Here is a 12,730-nt window from a genome sequence, read left to right as displayed (position 1 = left end):
CGTAGCTCTACCACTGCAACAAAATTGTTGAGTGCCAGGCCTTCCCAGATGGTTACATTGAATTAAAAATATATGCAAATATAAGTTCCAAAGTAAAAATGAATGTGAATAAAGATATAATTCTCACTAATTCCCAAAATTGCCTTCTATTACAGCCATGCTGCTACAAATATTGCCTTTATCCACCCAAATCTTTGTTCTCATCATCCTTCTCCTTTGAAATCTTCTGTAATTCTCTATTTATGAAATTCTGCCCATTTTTAAGGACCAGCTAAAGTCTTCACCCTTCATACTCTTTCGTAGCAATGCCCACCTTTCCTGAAAACCCTATTGCTTGCCTTGTATTTGCCCTTTAATATTGACTGTCCTTTTCTCTTATTTTAGAATCTCTTTCCTCCTCAACAGAATCCAAATTCCTTGAGATTAGAGCCCATTTGGGCTTTCCAGGTGCAGCAATGATAAAGAATTTGCCTGGAAATGCAGGAAACATAAGAGAAGTGAGTTCAAGGCCCAGGTAGGAAAGAGCCCCTGGAATAGGAAATGGCAACCTACTCCAATAATCTTGCCTGGAAAATGTCATGGACAGAGGAGCCTGGTGCGCTACAGTCCATAGGGTCACAAAAAGTTAGACATGGCTGAGTGACTAAGCACAATGAACGCAGAGATCATTTTAAAATCCAGTCCTTTGCTGAATCCACAATGATATGCACAAGTCCTGTGGAGAAAAGAACAGGAGTCTACAGGCTGGGAGTGAACTGTGTAAAATTACACTGTATAACCTGAGCAAAGTCTAATTAGATGAAATTTCTGTCAAGAAGAAACTGTTCTTCCAAATTTTCCCTTTTCTTTTCAAATGGCACCTGTCTATCTTTCCTGGGAGATAAAATAGTCTAATTGAATTAGATTACCTAGATTTGGAGTTAGATTCTAATTGATGTTTACCATATAGCTCTGGGGACTTTACTTACTTCCCTGTGCCTCAGTCTCCCAACTTTAAATTGGACCAAATAAGAATAATTGCCTTTAGCACCATCTGGAGTATTAATTAAACTAACATATGTAAAGTGCTTAGAACAATCCCCCAAATATAGTGACTGCTAATAAATACAGGCTATTATTTTGTTATGATTCAATTTCTTCTTATTAGCTTGCTGCTGCTACTGCTAAGTCGCTTCAGTCGTGTCCGACTCTGTGCGACTCCAGAGACAGCACCCCACCAGGTTCCCCCGTCCCTGGGATTCTCCAGGCAAGAACACTGGAGTGGGTTGCCATTTCCTTCTCCAATGCGTGCAAGTGAAAAGTGAAAGTGAAGTCTTGTCTGAATCCTAGCAACCCATGGACTGCAGCCTACCAGGCTCCTCTGTCCATGGGATTTGCCAGGCAAGAGTACTGGAGTGGGTTGCCATTAGCTTAGTATTCAATTAAACTTCCCTCTGATTTCTAAGCGGAGGCCACTTATTTGAACATAGTGTCCCATTGGCTGGAAACCAGAGATGTAGTACTGCGAGAGCTTTTGGTTGGATGTTAGGGGAGTTGACTCTTCAGTCACTGGTCAGTGCACCATCTCAGGGTTCTTCGAGGGTAAGCTGTGACAAACTTAGTGTATTAAAAAGCACAGACATGGTTTTGCTGACAAAGGTCCATATAGTCAAAGCTATGGTTTTTCCAGTAGTCATGTACAGATGTGAGAGTTGGACCATAAAGAAGGCTGACTGCCAGAAAATTGATGCTTTTGAACTTTGGTGCTGAAGAATACTCTTGAGAGTCCCTTGGACAGCAAGGAGATCAAACTAGTCAATCCTAAAGGAAAGCAACCTTGAGTATTCATTGGAAGGACTGATGCTAAATCTGAAGCTCCAATACACTGGCCACCTAATGCAAAGATCCAACTTTTTGGAAAAGACCCTAATGCTGGGAAAGATTGAGGGCAGGAGGAGAAGAAGGTGACACAGGATGAGATAGTTGTATGGCATCATCAAGTCAATGGACATGAATTTGAGCAAACTCCAGGAGTTAGTGAAGGACAGGAAGCCTGGTATGCTGCAGTCCATGGGGTCACAAAGAGTTAGACACATCCTAGCGACTGAATAACAAGAACAACTGATATTTCTGGATTGCCTTTGCCAAACATGTGTGGTTTCCCTTCCACAGTACACATTTATTGCTCAGGAGTGCTGTCCCTCAGAGACTACACTTTCCAGCCCTCTCCCCTTGATTTTAAATGGTGAATCACATTCTTGCCAATAAAACATAAGTAGAAATGATGTGTGCCACTTCCGGTCCAGGAATGCACCTCTTCTTCTTCATGCTCCTTTCACTGATTTGATGCAGATGCACCCAGAGACCTTAGAAGTCATATGTTAAAGATGCCAGGTCCATCCACTGGGAAGCCTCTGGGGGTCCCTGATTTACTGCCCACAGGAAAGTCACCTGTAAACAGCAATGCCCATGATGGACTTCAAAAGAGTGAAAAATAACATTCTATTCTATTTCAGCTTTTATGTAGGGTGGTGTCTGTTTGTTATAGCAGGTAATGTTATCCTACCATGTTGCCCATCAATGAATTAGAAAAGAGTCTACCCATCTACCAAAAGTAACCCAACATCTTGCCCATCAGTGAATTAGAAACAAGTCTACCCATCTACCAAAATCTACCCATCTACCTGGATTCAACCCAGGTCTCCTGCATTGCAGGCGGATTGTTTACCAACTGAGCTATCAGGGAAGCACAAAGTTAATTATTAACTCATAAAATACCAAAGTCTCAGAAGCACCAAGTAAATATATCTAGTAATATTTTCCTGCTTACTTTGTGTTTTTATTCTGAGAAATTTGTGTTAAAATTGCATAATAGCTCACAAGTGCTTCTCAACTCACCCATGAAGTCAAATGTTCTGGGTTCCAAAATATGCAGTAGTTAGAGCAAAGATTGTCTTAGGATCTTTAAAGGTGCTTATTAAGATTCAGGTATAAAGGAAGAGAAGGCTTAGAGAGAGATAATCCTCTATCATCAAGACAAACATCAAAGGAGTTTTATGTAAATAGTTGAGCAAGACCAGTTAACCATTGAGTTAATTTCTCACAGCTTTAATGAATGTTTATCAGATGTACTTAAATAGTTTTAAACAGCAACTGAAATAAGTATTATCAATTTTTCTATTGTATCTACTTTTAAGTATAGAATTTAAAAACAAACTGAAAAGGGCTTTTCATCAGGTTTGTTTGTTTTTTTGAGGGTGGGGTTAAGCATTTGTTGCCAACCCATGTGCTAAGTCACTTCAGTCGTGTCTGACTCTTTGCAACCCTATGGACTGTAGCCCTCCAGGCTCCTCTGTCCATGGGATTCTCCAGGCAAGAATACTGGAGTGGGTTGCCATTTCCTTCTCCAGGGGATCTTCCTGACCCAGGGATCAAACCTGCATTTCTTATGTCTCCTGCATTGGCAAGCAAGTTCTTTACCACTAGGGCCACCTGGGAAGTCAACCCACAACTAAATTCAAATTTGAATGTGAATAGCTGATCCTTACTTTTTTATTTTAACACTTAATATTTGCAACACATATAAACTTTTAGTTCCCACCCAGACACCCAGCTTTAAGACCCATATATGAGATACTTTTAGTCTCTAATCAGGTATCTGTGGAATTATGAATCATTAACAAAACCTGACATCTCTGATGCACTGAGGTGGTTTTAAACTCCAAAATTAGTGTTATTCTAACCCCCTCAAAATGAACAAAAAACACATGTTTGTTGGTGTAGAACAGATTTGTTTGAGAGTGAGTTCATTAAGCACCCCTTGCCCTAGCATCTATGGGTCTCAAAACAAGAAAACAAATGGAGACATACATGCTGTATGTGAAAACTTTTAACAGTTGTAAATCCAGTGTACAAACTTCCCCAAATCATTTTTCAAAACCATTTCATTTTTGTAAGGACTTAACATGTTGATACATGTTAAGGAACCATGCCCAGTACATAGTGAGGACCCAATAAATGCTAGCTCCTTTTCTGGTTTTTGCTATTGTTGACGGTGATGACTTCCTCTCCTTGAGAGCATGACGTAATGAACAAATGACTCAGGGATTGATTATTGGGCCAAATGCTTCTCCGGACCCTAGGGGTACTCTCACGATTAATGAAACAATATCTAAAAGTGTGGGATCATTTTCACCAGATCCAAAATGCATACTAAAATGACTGGAACAAACAAAAGACTTTAGGCACTGGAATCCCACAGGCATTAATTTTGTAATAACTTTAAAATGAGAATTCTAAGATTATTTAAATTTTACAGATATTTATGTATGATAAACTAAGTGAAATTTAAGCACTAGAGGGAGGGTTTGAATAAAAATGCTGATTAAAATCAGTAATTCTGGTATTGTTGGATTAATACTTGGCTTAGTAATGTTATCACTTAAAACTAATAGGGTCAATATCTATTTCTAGAAACAATCAACAATAACTCCTAAATTATAGTCGTCCTTCCCAGCCCTGCTAAAATTAATGGTCTTGTAAAATTCCTATTAGAAGAATATACATTTCAAACACTGAAAACTCTGCCATAAATTATTTACATAAATAATTATTTTTAAAAATCAATAAGGCCATTTTAAAGTTTTGGAACTAAAAGGAAGATTTTTTTTAAAAGTTGCTTTGGGAGTAATTTATGAAAAAAATTACCCTTCTTTCTATCATAATAATTTTTAAAAGGACTGTCTTTTCTATTAAATTTTTAAATTCAATTTTACAGGCTGTTACTCTATAAATAGAACAATCCATTTTAAATGGACAAGGTGAAGTATATAAATGACATTATTAGTGTTGCGACTAACAAGTTTTGAACTCTGCATATTTACACATAAATAAAACCAAACCACAGATACCAATCTAAGAGTAAAAGAAGACTAGGAGTGATGTACCATTATTTCCGTAGTTTCAGGTGTAAATGGATCAAAATGATTGAGTAATATTGGCGCCTTCCTGCATTATAAATTGAAAAATATATTGAAAAATATTTAATTTAAAAACAGCAAAAATACCTATTTGGAAACTATTAGATGCATTTGACTTTCTCCTTTTACAATATTTTAAGTTATAGGTAGGAAGCTAAAGTTACCCCAAATGTCTGATGAAATTGGTAAACTGTTGCAAAGAACAAGCAACTGAATTTCATACGAATATGATATGCTTATAGGATAGAAAAGTCAAACATTATTTGTACTCATGGCTACTAAATTGGGGACACGTGGCTACGATTGTCAAATGGCACCACTGAAAAATGGACATTTATTTGAGAAGCAGTCACAGTTTTCCAAAAATGTTTTGAAACTTTCAAGTTCCGGAAATATTTTTATTCTCAAATTTTAAAACATGCTTTGTCTACCTATAATACCTAAATGAATTTCTGGTTGATTTTGCCTAGTATCCAAGTATGACTCTTAAAGGTATTGGAAACCTTTACATAAAATTTGCTTTTTAGTGATAGTCTCATCTCCAGCCTTGATGGAGGGGAGGGAGGGCTTTGACATCCTAGCCAAGCAGGGCAATAAGAAAATGGGTAGATATGGAGAGCAAAGGTTCAAAGCGAATCAATTTGAATACAAATCAATTCACCCTAATTAAAACTGTTAACTCACTGTACATATTCTGAGTGCTAACCTGAGTCAGGTCTCAACAAAACAAACAAGAAAGGAAGAAAAGTGGGTTCAATCTGATTGCCTGACCTCTCCCAGAGAACTCCCTCTGGCTTGCTATTGGGATTCTCTGAAAGAACCCAGCAGTTAATAATGCATTGTAGATCTTCAGAATAAGCAAAAACACTTGCATGGCATATGGTTAATTTTCTGTCAGCCTAACCATTTAAAGATGCCCAGATTAAACATTTCAAGTATATCTGGGAGAGTGTTTCCAAATGAGATTACATTGGAATTGGTGGATTCAGTAAAGTTGATTGTCCTTCAGAATAAGAGCTCAGTTCAGTTCAGTTGCTCAGTCATGTCCCACCCTTTGCAACCCCATGGACTGCAGCACACCAGGCTTTCCTGTCCATCACAAATCCCCAGAGCTTACTCAAACTCATGTCCATTGAGTTGGTGATGACTTCCAACCATCTCATTCTTTGTCGTCCCTTTCACCTCCTGCCTTCAATCTTTCCCAGCATCAGGGTCTTTTCCAATGAGTCAGTGCTTCACATCAGGTGGCCAAAGTATTGGAGTTTCAGTTTCAACATCAATCCTTCCAATGAACATTCAGGTTTGATTTCCTTTAGGACGGACTGGCTTGATTTCTTGCAGTCCAAGGGACTCTCAAGAGTCTTCTACAACACCACAGTTCAAAGCATCAATTCTTTGGTGCTCGGCTTTCTTTATGGTCCAACTCTCACATCCATACATGACTGTTGGAAAAACCATAGCTTTGACTATACGGACCTTTGCTAGCAAAGTAATGTCTCTGTTTTTTAATATGCTGTCTAGGTTTGTCATAGTTTCTCTTCCTAGGAGCAAGCATCTTTTAATTTCATGGCTGCACCACCATCTGTAGTGATTTTGGAGCCCAAGAAAATAAAGTCTCACTGTTACCATTGTTTTCCCATGTATTTGCCATGAAGTGATGGGACCAGATGCCATTATCTCATTTTTTGAATGCTGAGTTTTAAACCAGCTTTTTCACTCTCCTCTTTCACTTTCATCAAGAGGCAGCTCTTTAGTTCCTCTTCACTTACTGTCTTAAGGGTGGTGACATCTGCATATCTGAGGTTATTGATATTTCTCCTGGCAATCTTGATTCCAGCTTCTGCTTCATCCAGCCTGGCATTTCACATGATGTACTCTGCATATAAGTTAAATAAACGGGTGACAATATACAGCCTTGACATACTCCTTTCCCAATTTGGAACCAGTCTGTTGTTCCATGTCCGATTCTAACTGGTGCTTCTTGACCTGCAGACAGGTTTCTCAGGAAGCAGGTCAGGTGGTCTGATATTTCCATCTCTTTAAGAATTTTCCAGTTTGTTGTGATCCACACAGTCAAAGGCTTTGGCGTAGTCAATAAAGCAGAAGCAGATGTTTTTCTGGAAATCTCTTGCTTTTTCTACGATCCTGCAGGTGTTGGCAATTTGATCTCTGGTTCCTCTGCCTTTTCTAAATCCAGTTTGAACACCTGGAAGTTCTCGGTTCACATACTGTTGAAGCCTCACCTGGAGAAAATGAGCATTACTTTGATAGCAATTGAGATGACTGCAATTGTGTGGTAGTTTGAGCTTTCTTTGGCATTGCCTTTCTTTGGGATTGGAATGAAAACTGACCTTTTTCAGTCTTGTGGCTGCTGAAGTTTTCCGAATTTGTTGGCATATTGAGTGCAGCACTTTAACAGCACTATCTTTTAGGATTTGAAATAACTCAGCTGGACTTCCATCACCTCCAATAGCTTTGTTCATAGTGATGCTTCCTAAGGCCCACTTGACTTCACACTCCAAGATGTCTGGCTCTAGGTAAGTGATCACACTGTCGTGGTTATCTGGGTCATTAAGAGTTTTTTTGTATAGCTGTTCTGTGTATTCCTGCCACCTCTTCTTAATATCTTCTGCTCCTGTTAGTGGATATCATCTAATCTGCTGAGTGCATGACCAGAACAAGAGATAGAGGAAGGGGAATTTCTCCCTTTTTCACTGCCTCACTGATTGAGCTAGGACATCTCATCTTCTTTCTGGGTTTCTTGTTTTCAGACCTCTGGACATGGACTAAATTATACCACTGGATTTCCTGGGTCTCCAAGTTGCAGATGACAGATTAAAGGGATTTCTCAGTCTCCATAATTATGTGAAATTAATTCTTCATAATAAATCTCCATATATATATGTGTGTGTGTGTGTGTGTGTGTGTGTGTCTTGCTGGTTCTCTGGAGAGTTCTGACACATGATATCTATATATCTATATATAGATACCAGAAAAGATTCATTTTAGGGGTGAGTGTGTATATGTATGTGTATGTGTGTGTGTGTGCACTGCTTTCCATACAGATTTAAACACCTTAAAGACAGGTAGAGGGTCATACATTTTTATATTCACTGCTGTCCCCTGTATCTCCTCCAAAATATTTAAGCCAAGACTTTAGAAAGTGTAGTCTTTAGTGTATTTTTGCAAATGAATTGAATTCAGTTAACCAACTGATGTGATATATTCTTGATAGAAACTATCAAACCAAGTCAAACTCACTTAGGCTTTCTTTGTTGCTCTTGTTAGTAATTCTCTACTTTTGTTCCCCCTAGATTTTGGTCATTCCACTGTGATGTGCTCAGTGTCAGGCCACAGAATGTTGTTCTCCTCATCTCACTGGCAACATCATAACACCTTGTGTACTTACTTCTCTGTGATAACTCCTTCATATTCCTTAATGGCAATGCCAGGCTAATGCTGTTCTTCTCTGCCTTGTTATCTGCTACTATCCCAGCTAGTTTAATTACCTCTTCAATAACCTGTATTTGCCTGACTTCCAATCCCTTTTATCTCTTCAGTCCTACCCACTCCAGATATCTACTTCTAAAACTATTTGAGTCTCATTATTAACTCACCCTCCACATTTTCAAACTCAAAGATTTGCTACACTGTGTATCCACAATTCAAGCTGACTCTTTATACCTACAGAGGTTATAACAAAGTATAATGGGCTAAAATACATCTCAGGTATATTTTATTTGATCTACATAATGTACAAAATTTTTTTTAAAAAGTATTTGCTAATATTTAAAATCAAGGGGTTCATGTAAAAATGCAAACGATTTGGCAATTTTTTTCTATATTCTTGCATGCATCAATGATCTACAGCTGAAAAGCAGCTGTTTTTTTGTTTTTTGTTTTTCCCAGATAGGACAAGCAATTGTCCTCTCTCTACTCCAGACAGAAACTATCCCATTTGCCTCAACACTTAAACCACATCATTTATGTCTTTACATCCAGTCATAAATATTTCAGTGTGTGATTCCTATTTGAATACTGGCTGACCCCGTGTCTTACCATTTAGCTCTCATGACTCAGTGCTCAGATCTTCTATATTTTCATCTTCAACCAAAACTCACTTTCACCAGTCACTTTCTTAACACCCTCTCCTCGATGTGAATAGCTGATGGGGAAAATTATGGAGTTGTTTTGCCTGAGCCCAGTAGATATTTTGCTATTTGTTTTGAGCATGGCTGTCACTTGATACATATCATTTTGCAATCTATTTCATGAATTATTCAAATTGGTTGTTAACTTCTTGAAAATAGGACCCAAATTGTTTATGCCTCTGTTGCTCAAGTACCTAAAGTTTTCTGAGTAGTTAAGATATTCCATTCATTTAGGTATCCATTTAAAGCTTTTTGTGGGTGGTTATTTAAAGAATCAGACTGTCTAGTTACGTGTTGTCATGTGGTACATGAAGATTTGACAAATTTATCAGCTGTAAAATAAGTCTTTTTCCCTCTTCTTATTTTTCTTTTGACTTCATCTTAGGGTGTGTGAAAGTCACTGTGTATGAACTGAAAGGATAAGTAATACGAACAAGGCATCACACTTTTGTTAAGAGGGCCTCAGATTTAAGGTTCCTTTATATAAACATCTCAGAACAAATGGTGGGGCCTCCCAAGTGGCTCAGTGGCAAAGAATCTGCCTGCAAAGCCAGAGACGTGGGAGACACAGGTTCAGTCCTTGGCTTGGGAAGATTCCCTGGCTGAGGGCATGGCAACTCACTCCAATAATCTTACTGGGGAAAATCCCATGGACAGAGGAACCTGGTGGGCTACAGCCCATGGGGTTGCAAAGAGTCGGGCATGGCTGAGGCGACTGAGCACACAGGCAGAACAAATGAGAATCTACAGAGGCTGCATGTTGTAATTCCCAGGACATCCATGGGAGATAAGAAGGAAGAAGCTTTGAATCTCTGCAGCCTGTATCCTTCTTTCCAACCAGGGTTTTTAGCCCTGTAAACTGCTATCCAGTGCACTGCCTTCCACAAAGATTTAAAATTCATCAGACAGACAAAGTGTATATTTAATACTCACATGAGGGAATACAGAATGCCTTTCAATACATCAAACTCCTAAACCTTTTACATCCTTCATTTTTAAGCTACATGGATTTTGATTTGTACAATTTTAAAAATATTCTGAAGCCTAGTCAATCTAATGGTAAAAAGCACTGTTGCACAGTAAGAAATCAAGAAATACAATTCAGCAAACCTGGCCTAGTTGGTCCCCAGGGAAGCTTTTTTCCAATTCGGTTTGTCGTAGCCCAGATCCATCATGTCATGCTATCCTAACTTACCACTACTGTCTTTCATTTTTCCCCATTTTTGGGCACACTCCAACTATTTTCTGTTAAACTAGGGCTGTCAGAAGAAAACATATAAAAATGCTCTTTTGCAAACACTCTGTTTGGGTCTCTCCTGAACTCTCACTGTCTTCATCAGGGGTGAATGTTGACAGATCACTGAACCTTACTGGTGGTAGTGACAGGCTTGATGCTGTTTCATGCAAGGTGCAGGGAAAAAAAAAAAAAAAAGGAAGAAACAAAATACTAATAATAATAAAAAAGAAGGTTTCTGTGCCGTGCATCTAGAAGGTCCCTTATTCAACAACAAAGGTTTGTGTTCAAAGATGATTAGCTTAAAGGCATTTCAGAGATTTCTGATTGTAGCTGCAGTTGGGTGTCTCGCTACTGGGTGAAATATGTATTCCCCTGAGAACAAAGGCAGCAGAAACTCTCTTCTGCTGAGATGGCACCTTTAATAATTCCATGTATTTATCAGGATTTGTGTCAAGATCTTAGGGATTTTGCCCTTCAGGTGAGGCTAAGAGTAGATGGAATGGTAGGGTCTTAAATAGTCCTCTAAGGTATCTGCAGAGAAAAAATAATTGTCCCAAGGTATCTAGGAGAATGAGAAGAAAATACTCTTGAGGACGAAAATGTACACAGCACAGAAAAATACCCACAAGGCTTCTAAAGGGAAGGATGAATAGCCTTTAGGTTATTCATAAAGCCCAAGATAAGCTTGGCTAAAAAATTGTACAGCAATGTTCTTTTTTATTTTCTCAAGGTTGAATCAAGTCAATCTAAAGAAATGTATATTTTTCAAAGGTTAAAAAAAAATAGGTAAACTTATTTTTTCCAAATAAATCAACCAGCTCTGTATGTGCTGTTGCCATGGATTTCTTCTGTATAACCATTCTACATATTGTGTACATGACTCCAGAGGAGAAATGGTTGGCCTGCCATTAGGAAAAACAGGATGTGCACAAGACTTAGCTGAATGTGCACCGACATGATTGGCACTCTCCCTGTGGCCCATGGCCTCGTGTGACACCTTCTGTCCCCATCGGAGACAGATTCATGTACTACTGAATTAGGTGGTACTTTTTCCCACGTGGGTTCACACTGGGCTTGGTTGTTTGTGCTTCTTATCAATGCAGAGAGCATTCACACATCATGTACAAGGATGCATGTGTTATAGAACCATAAGGGAATGCCAGAGGCTTGAGGAGATAATCTTTCAAATAATGACTTTGATCCAGTCTCCTGAAGTTTGAAATATAAAAAAGTCAGTTTGCAGAAATGGAACACTAAGCATCCTCCCATTGGTATAAGAGGGGCCCCCAAGGAATGAGTTGAACTGAGGGGTGAGCCTTCCCTGGAGAGACACACAGAGCGAGTCTCAGATGATTCTTTAAACTGGGTGTGAAGCCTATGAGAGCCCATCTTATTTTCCTCTTTTTCTGGAAGCAAACTTTCCATGACAAAACCCAACCCTAACACTAACCCTAACCCAAGCTGAAGTCCTAAAGTGCAATTTTAAGTATACTGTGAAGCCTGGCAGAAGACAAGGTATATTTTGAGAAAGAAAGAAAGTACTTGTCATAAGTACAAGGCCAAATAATCAGATTAAGACTGATCTCTACCAATGTCTTTTTGAGCACATTTTCAATTTAAGTCAAAAGCAGACTTCCTTCCTAATCCCTAATATAATTTATATTATTGGTCACGTTTTATATTGACAGTAGACAAAAGTAAGCTATATAAAATACATGGCCAGCCAATAATAATAATGTGGAATAGGTTTATGCCAGTTTAGGTAACAGGATTATACATTTGTTCAGTACAGTGTTTCATTCTCAAAAATTCTGGCCCATACAGTTTCGCTTCTAGAATTTCAGACTCCTAAGAATTATGCATTTACAATGCAAAACGGGCTCCATGCACCTGTGCATGCTCAGTCTCTTCAGCTGTGTCCAATTTTTTGCGACCCTATGGATTATAGCTCACCAGGCTCCTCTGTCCATTCTCCAGGCAAGAATACTGGAGTAGGTTGCCATAACCTCCTCCAGGGGATCTTTCTGACTGAGGGATCAAACCCACACCTCTTATGTCTCCTGCATTGGCAGGCAGGTTCTTTACCACTAATGCCACCTGGCAAGCCCCTATGCACCTGACCATCACTGCAGTAAAATAATGTTTCACTGCCTATTCCCATTTTACTATAGCCTCTGCTTCCTACATAGCTTTTGATATTCCCCTCTTTTCTTCTATTCTTTTCTCAGAACTGTAACTATCTTTCTGTCACAGAAAATAAAAGGAATCCGTACATTCACTTCTACAGGAATTCATTACATGTATACATATGTATGTGTGTCCTCACATGCAGAAAACACACAAATGCGAATGTGATTTCACATTCCAGTTATGCTCAGACAAAG

The 12,730-nt window shown here is 38.7% G+C and overlaps 1 protein-coding gene and 1 long non-coding RNA gene across 2 annotated transcripts in view; one reads left to right on the top strand and one right to left on the bottom strand.

The window, feature by feature from the left end:
- Positions 1 to 12,730, bottom strand: part of ARHGAP15 (Rho GTPase activating protein 15) — a 700,275-nt gene that overhangs the window by 500,567 nt on the left and 186,978 nt on the right. The gene's annotated exons all lie outside the window — the stretch shown is intronic.
- The window catches only part of LOC147378281 (uncharacterized), a 70,842-nt gene continuing 65,467 nt past the window's right edge, over positions 7,356 to 12,730 (top strand). Inside the window, exon 1 of the long non-coding RNA XR_015151819.1 lies at positions 7,356 to 7,495. This is a non-coding gene — a long non-coding RNA (uncharacterized LOC147378281). The remainder of the gene's footprint in view (positions 7,496 to 12,730) is intronic.

The sequence above is a fragment of the Bos grunniens genome, chromosome 2, assembly GCF_055505025.1.
Source record: "Bos grunniens cultivar Pamir isolate PY7600 chromosome 2, Bosgru_T2T1.0, whole genome shotgun sequence".
Classification (NCBI taxonomy): Eukaryota; Metazoa; Chordata; class Mammalia; order Artiodactyla; family Bovidae; genus Bos; species Bos grunniens.
This window is presented reverse-complemented; position numbering and strand designations above follow the sequence as displayed.